Genomic DNA, 8,082 nt, shown 5'->3' with positions numbered 1-8,082 from the left:
ACACACACACACACACACACACACACACACACACACACACACACACACACACACACACACACACACACACAGGTGTGTGATGTCACCTGACTCTGATTATCACTGAATCTGTATTAAAACGTGAAAGTTTCAAAATAAAAAACTGTTGATCGCGACCATGTCTAATTTTCACAATAAAAGATCCAGGACAAATATACTGACTTTAAAAAAATAATTGCTTCAAAATAAAACTTTTAGCCAAGCTGACTTTATTTATAAAGCACTTTAAAAACAGCTATCACTAACCAAAGTGCTGAACATAGAATAAGAAAAAATATAAACACTAAAAATAAAAATACAATAACATTAACACTGTAGAGCACCGACATCAGAAAGACAATAAGACCCAAATAAAATGAACATTTCTGTGCTGGGTTAAAAGCCAAAGCGTGCAGGTGGGTCTTCAGACCAGATTTAAAAACATGGAGTGAGGAGGCCTTTCTAATCTGTAATCAGTGCATTCCACAATTTGGGAGCCACAACTGCAAAAGCCCGATCCCCCCGGCGCTTCTGATGTGTCCTCGGCACGTCCGACAACATCTGGTCAGCTGATCTAAGAGACTCAGAGGGGGTGTGCAGGTGCAGCAGCTCAGAGAGGCGGTGTGGGGGAGACTTTTAAGGGTTTAAAAACAAATTTTAAAATAAGTTTAAAATGAACTCTAAAATGCACAGACAGCCAGTGTATTGAGGATAAAAGAGGAGTAATATGCTCACCTCTCCACATACCAGTTAAAAGCCGTGCGGCTGCATTTAATACCAGCCGAAGACGTGACAAGGATGACTGACTAACATCAAAATACAACGAGCTACAATAATCCAGCCGAGTTGTAATAAAAGCATGGAGTACCGTTCTAAAAACCTCCTTTGACAACATGGGTTTTATTTTGGCGAGCTGAAAAAATCTGCTCCTCTCACCTGACTGTCAAACCTTAACCTCCTAGGACCTGGCGTCCACATATGTGGACATCACATTTTGGGTCATTTAGACCAAAATACTCAATTTTGCTCTACAAGGGCCTGATATCCACTGACGAGGACATTATGCTGCTACTGTTCTATCGAAATTTTAAATGAACATCCTCATATGTGGCTCTCATTTTTCTTAGAAACAAAAATTAGGTAAAAAAAAAAGATCCCAATCAGCCCAAATATCAAAGAGAAATTAAAAATGCATGCTGTGGACGAGTTCGGGTCTTAGGAGGTTAAACACTGCCCATCTAAAACCCAAATTGGTGACAGCGAGCTTTCCGTACGGTGCCAGAGGGTCCACAGGAAAGGACTGACCAGTGACAACCGGCCCTAAAGAACAAACCTCTGTTTTTGTGAAAAGTTTTATAATGAAGAGACAACCAAGCTTTCACTTTCTCAAGACAGTTATTTTGCACCTGGAATACTCATTTTTCTTTTTGAGGCGCATATAAACCTTTGCATCATCTGTATATAAATGGAAAATAATTTCGTGCCTTCTAAAGATAGAGCAAAGCCAAGGGAGAAAAGCAGAGGTCCAAGTATTGATCCCTGTGGTGCCCCACATGAGACTAAGCTGCCAGGAAAGACCTAGACCACTGCACAGTGTTCCAAGTGAGATAGTAAAATACTGTATCCACCGTGTCCAAGTTCAGTCTAGGAGAACCGAGACCACATGATCACCTACAGCTGTCATTAACAAGTCTTCTGTGCTATCCAGAGAGAGAAAAAGGAAGCGTGGACATAAAGTTTGATCAAACAGACGGATCCACGTTAGCTTTAGTTTTACAAAGTCAAACTCAAATGGTCAATAATATTTATATGATCTGCTGTCGCGGCTCTGTGGAGGACATCCTGTGGAGGATGAGCTAACTCCCCTGCAGCTCTGCTTCGACCCCGCACCTCCTCCTCCCCACCCTGTCCTGCCTGACACGCCCTCCTCAGAGTTTCCTCATGTGGGGGAAGAAAAGAAGCTGACAGTCTTCAGTTTGTTCCACACATATTTAATACCAAGTATGAGTTTCCTGTGGAGGTAAAGCAGGCTGTCTACTATTTAGAAGGTTGGTAGCTCAATTCCTCTGCATGTTAAAGCATCTGAAGTGCAGGTGTCCCCCAATACACCTGTGTTTGCTTCAGAAGCATCGAGGTGAATGAAGCTCAGAGTAAAACCTGCTGAAGCTGAGCACCAGGTGTAGTCCTGGGCTCAGACTTAGATAGGAAGCTTCACAGGACGCTGTGTGGTGACGACAGTAACATCATTCATGCCTCTGATCCAAGGAAGTCTGGGAGCTCTGAAGGATTCAGACGTGGTGAAATCTTTGTCTGCTGTCCACAGATGTTTCTGTGAGTCAGAAACACCGGTTTGTCTCCTCTGCAGTGCATCATGGGACATCACAGATACCCTGTTCTGAGTATAAGGACGAGTTGTTGTTGTACTTACTGCTCTCAGATCAGTCTGGTCTGTCCTCCACGGGAGCTGCTTCTCCTCTTCGTCTCTGTCACTTCACAGTAACCATATCTGCTCCTGTTTCCTCCGTTACAAACTCCTCTTCCTCTCCTCCTCTTTGAATCAACACAGGAAATCTTCCTCCCAGCCAATCACAGTCCACCTCTGTCCAACAGGGACCAGGAAAAGCTCAGTGAGCCCCACCCCTGAGATGAAACCCCTGAGGGGGAGGGGCTTTTTAAAGAGACGGCGACCTGCAGCTCTGAGTCTGTACAAGATGCATAAATAAACACATGAATAAAACCTCCGTGTAACTTTATAAAGTTAGTAAACTCAAACTGAATTCCACCTTAAAGAACATTTAATAAAAAAATATCAGCGGCTGTCACTGCTGAGCTCACGGAGCAGAGAGGGTTAAAGATCTGAGTGCTGCTGCTGCTCACAGGCTGTTAGAGGAGCTCCTCCTCCTCGTCCCCAGAAGAGTCCTGCAGGAGGAGGCCCTTCCTTTAGGGGAAGGGTCTCCTCTGCTCATGATGATAACAGGGGCACGCTCAGGAGCAGGGTTTCTGCTAACGTTTTGATCTCAGGTCAGTGCTAATACTCCTGGTGAGTCTCTGTCGTTGTCCAAAGACCTCCCCTGTGCTCTGAGCCACACACACCAACATGTTGACAGAAACATGAAGGCTACCAGCAGCTCTGGAGATGGAGCTCACCCTAAGGAGCACGAGGCCCAGGAGGAGGTGAAGGCCTCAGGGGAGCTCTGGCTGCAGGAGCGTGCTGGGAAACAGAATTCAGCTCGAGCCCTACTCCACACACAGCACTCAGCATCCCAAAGCAAACACACTGAGGTCTGCTGGAGCCGTGACACCAGCTGACTGCTCTACTCGTATCACTGATATCATGAGATCATCTAGGGTAATGCATCATCACTGTCTGAGCTGACAGCTGCATGCTGACCTGTGCTCTGCTGTCCTCCTGCAGGGGGGGTGGTAACCCCATGTAAATGAGGTCTGAGCCCTCCTGGGTCTGCAGACAGGAGCAGGACACCTGCAGACAGGCTGTTTCAAAGAAGAACTCGGGGGGTAGTCACCTCTGTGTCCATCATCAGAGTGAAACGAGTGACCGTCACTGGAAACCAGCCAGACTTCACTCACTGGTTTCTGAGAGTTCTGAATCTTTAGAGTTTTTGCCAACATGCTGGCTTTCAGAGCCAGAAGTGACCAGAAGCTGTCAGCTCACCGGTCAGGCTGCGTTCTCGCCCCCACCCGAGCGGTGGGTGGAGACAGAAAGACAGAGATTGAGGATACGACCAACAGAAATGAGTTAGAGATGTGGTGAGGAGCATCGGCAGGGCTGGGGCAGGTGCAGAGGTTCCTGTCAAAAGGGAGTTTTTCTTTCCCACTGTCGCCAAGTGCTTGCTTATATGTGATTGTTTGGGTTTCTCTGTATGATTACAGGGTCTTTACCTTACAGTATAAAGCACGTTTAGAAGGCTGCTGTTAATTGTTTGTTAATGTTAAATTAACAAACATGATCAAGTTAATGATCAAATTCTCTTTTCTTTACTCCGCAGCAGCAGGGAGGCCCCACACTCCAGACCGCAGTCGGACGGCCAACTCCTCCTCCCAGCCCCCCCGCTCCAGCAGGTCGCAGAGAATGGGGGTGTGAGAAGACTCCAAAACCTGCCTCCCCCCGCTCATTGTAGTGTTGATGCATGTGTGTTCTAAGGTGCATTTAAAACCCAGGAGGGCATGGAGCTACCTGCCAGAGAGCAGCAGGTAAGCGCATGGTCCCTCACAGGCTATGTGCTGACCTGATCAAAGTTTCAAAGCTGCTCAGAGTTCAGCTGTGGGGTTATGATCAGCTCCTTTCCATCATAGGACACTCCAGTGTCTCATCTCCTAAAGGAGAAAACAAAGGAAACACCTTTGCTCGTGTTCAGATGACTGAATGAGCTCCGACTGTGACTGCCCAGACTTCGGGGGGGAAAGGAAGGAAGGGAAGGAGCAAAGTCTTCAACAGAGAGGAAACCACTGAGGTTTGTAATTAAATGCTTCCTTTGAGGAGATGTCTGCTGCCGTCCAGCAGAGTTCAAATACTTCAAATATACTAAGAGCTTTTAAAAACACACATAGCACTATAAATTTTATATACGTACAGATGTTTTACAGCTGACAAAAAGTTTAGGACCACATGCCTTCCAAAGGACAAATCTGTGCAAAAATGTCATTGTCATTTCACTCAGTGGGCCCGCGTCCTCATTTTAGGTTTGACAGCATTTTAGTGGATAAAGGTGAATGGCTTAAACATGAATTGAACTACGGTTTGGGGAAGGCCTCGAAGGGACTGGCAGCGACTCCCAGGCCTGGCAGATCCCCATGTACTCTCCCTCTCCTTGTGGCTGCGTGCAGCAGGGCTGGGGGAGGGTCTGTGCTGGCGGACGTAGGTTACTGTGTCACGGTCCTGGGTCTTATGACCCAGTGTTTTGAGTTTGAGTTCATTTTGATGTTTATAGTTTATGTTAAGCCCTTCAGGTTTTCTAAGTTCATTTGTTACCATGTCTAGGTGATTTTAGTTCTTATTTCATGTTTCCAACCCATGTTAAGTCTCCCCTGCTCTTCATGTGTTTCATGTCTGTGTCTTACGTTGTCAAGTTCTGGTTGTCATGTCTGCGTTTCATTATGCTTCCTGTTTTATTTTGGCAGGAGTCGTGTGTTCTTGGTTCTTTGTATTTTAGCTTCACTGCTCCTGTCATTAGGTTCATGTTAGTCAGCTGTTTCCTCATGTGTCTCCACTTCCCCTGATCACCTCATGTGTGTATTTAAGCCCTTTGTTTTCTGCATGCCATTGTCGGGTCGTCTGTTTACCTCACCTCAGTCATAGGTCTAGTTTTCGTCTGTTATTTCCACCTCAGTCATAGTTATAGTTTTTGGTCTCAGTACCGTTTAGTATTTTGTTTCTTAGTGTCTTGTCAGTTTACTTTGGTTTCCTGGTTTACTTCTGCCGTCATCTAATAAAGGATCACTTTTTCTGTTCAAACTTCAACTCCTCATCCTCATCTGCTTTTGGGTCCTGTTTCCATTACACACCGGCGCACCCCGCCGTGACATACTGGCCTGGTAGCCTGGCTGCCCCTGAGTGGATCCGGGGCAGGCGTGGGGGCTTGGGGTTCGGGGGTGCTTCGCCTCCGTGCTAGGGCTCTGGCTAGGTGCCGTTTCCCCCTCCAAGGGTGAGGGTACCTGGACCTGGGGTATAGAGTTTGTTTGGGGAGTGTGATTGTGTGTACAGTGTCCATGTATGTCTATCCCTAGATTAACGTGATGGTGTTGTGTTTAGTATGTTGCTCTGTTGTTTTTGCTTGTTTTCTCTTCTTTTTCTCTCAACAGGTGATCCAGGAGATTTTTTTTCTCTTCTTTCTCTTTTTAAGTTTCCTCTCTCACTGTCCCTCTCCCCTTCTGTTTTTCTTTTCCTTCCTCTTTCTCTCTCCCTTTCCTATCCCTCAGTCATGTCTGTCCTGTCTGTAACAACTGAAAATAAAATAAAATAAATAATAACAACAAAGGTTATATGGACCAATACGGCAATGCCGTGATGATCCATTTGGCAAAGTAAATCCATTGGGTCTCCTTGTTAGTCTTCAGACAAAAATTCTGACAGCTAAAGGACCAAATGGGACAGGAAAAGAAAAAAAAGATCCCCATGTACTAAACAGAAGTGAAGAAGTGAAAAAAATGAAAAGAGGAGGGAGGGGCACGAAAAAGAGAACGAACAGCTTGTAGATGGGGAAGCATTCATATATAGATCATAACCGAAAGGAGCGTGTATGGAGGCGTAGTCCTGCGCCGCAAATTCAGATACTTTATCTCCATTTTCTGTCAGGTAGTCACACTGTTGTGATCTTTTGACAAAAAAGGCCAAAAAACGTTCCTTTTCTGAAAGTAGTCGAGTTGTTGAGCTGCATAAGCAGGGTCTCTGTCAGTGCACCATGGCTGCTGAGGTGGGACGCAGTAAAACAGTCCTGAGGGTTATGGAACAAGAAAGTCAAGAGGAAGACCCAAAGAAATTTCACAGCACCGAGCCGAAGGATCCAATTGGCTGTCGGTCAACACACTGGATGATCCTCGACCCAAATTAAGGGCATTACTGGTGCCGACTGCAGCCCCACAAGCATCAGACGGGCTCTGAGACTGACCGTTTGGACCAAACATGGGACAGTGAAAGGTCGAAAAAAGTTTTATTTTCTAAAAGGAACAAATGTAACCTTGATGGTCCTGATGGTTTCCAATGTTACTGGCATGACAAGCAGATCCCAGCTGAGATGTTTTCTATGCTCCACAGTGGAGGCAGCACCATAGTGGTCTGGGGTATTTTTTCCTTCAGTGGAACAATGGAGCTTCAGGAGGTACAGGGGCATCAAACGGCCGATAGCTGAGTCCAGATGTTGCAGAGAGCATCTTGCGTTTCCCTGATCTAAATCCAACTGAGAACCTTTGGGGATGGATGGCACGGGGAGTAACCAGAAATGGACAACAGTTCCAGACAGTAGATGCCCTTCATTCAGCCGTCTTCACCACTTGGAGAAATGTTCCCACTCACCTCATGGAAACGCTTGCATCAAGCATGTTGCAATGAATTCTTGAAGTGATCAACAACAACAACGACTCATTAATGAGTTCATGTTTGGATCTTTAATTTCTATTTTTGGGGGATTCTGGGTTTTTTTGGAGGTGTGGACTCTTCAAATCCAGTGTACACTGCTCATCTGTGGAAGAGCTGCAGAGAAAGCAGCATGCAGAAACCCACTGCAGTGTGTATAATGATGGAATGAGGTTGATGCTCAAGTTGCCGAGGTGGAGCAGTGCAAATGTTTGTTAGTGTTGGAGTGGCTCCCTGTCACGCCGAGGCACAGATGTATGTGTGGGGTAAAGGACTCCAGAAACCTCTCTGCACTAACTTCAGTTTGGTTTTATTCAAGTTATGGAGCCACTGGTCTCCTAGCCTTTATGTTATTGTGTCACACTGTGGGATTTTTTAAAATTTTCTTTTCTTCCTTATGTATTATGCATGTATATATTTTATTTGCTATGGACCTGTGTGTGTCTTTAAAAAGTGAAAGTAAACATCCTCAGCAGCATGTGGGGCGGTGCAGCTCTTTCTAATGTAAAGGTCTCAGTGAATAAACACACATTCATAATTCTTTATGATTCCTTGTATTCAAGGTCAGATTAAATTCATTTCAATGAAAAATGATTTTTGATTCATCGCGTGCTATGATTTAGACAAACTTGAGATGGTTTTAGACAGGTTGGTTTGAATATAAGTGATGTGAGATTTCCAGCAGAGCTGATCAAACAGATTGATTGGACTGGTTTAAGGATCAATGGTCATTGGTGGAGTCAAACCTCTTAGATCACAGTGACTGAACATCATTTGAAAAGGAAACAAAAACCATCAAACTGATTAAACTGGAACCATAGCCAGTTGTCTTCCAGGGGCCAGAGCAGGCGACATTGAAGGAAATTTAAAACTGCTGGCGAGGGTAAACATAAATTCAGTAAGATCATAATTCACGTCGGCAGTAATGACACCCAGTTACGCCAATCGGAGGTCACTAAAATCAATATTGAATC

The sequence above is a fragment of the Pundamilia nyererei genome, unplaced genomic scaffold, assembly GCF_000239375.1.
Source record: "Pundamilia nyererei isolate P.nyererei 1_Seehausen unplaced genomic scaffold, PunNye1.0 scaffold00238, whole genome shotgun sequence".
Classification (NCBI taxonomy): Eukaryota; Metazoa; Chordata; class Actinopteri; order Cichliformes; family Cichlidae; genus Pundamilia; species Pundamilia nyererei.
Note: the sequence above shows the minus strand (reverse complement) of the source record.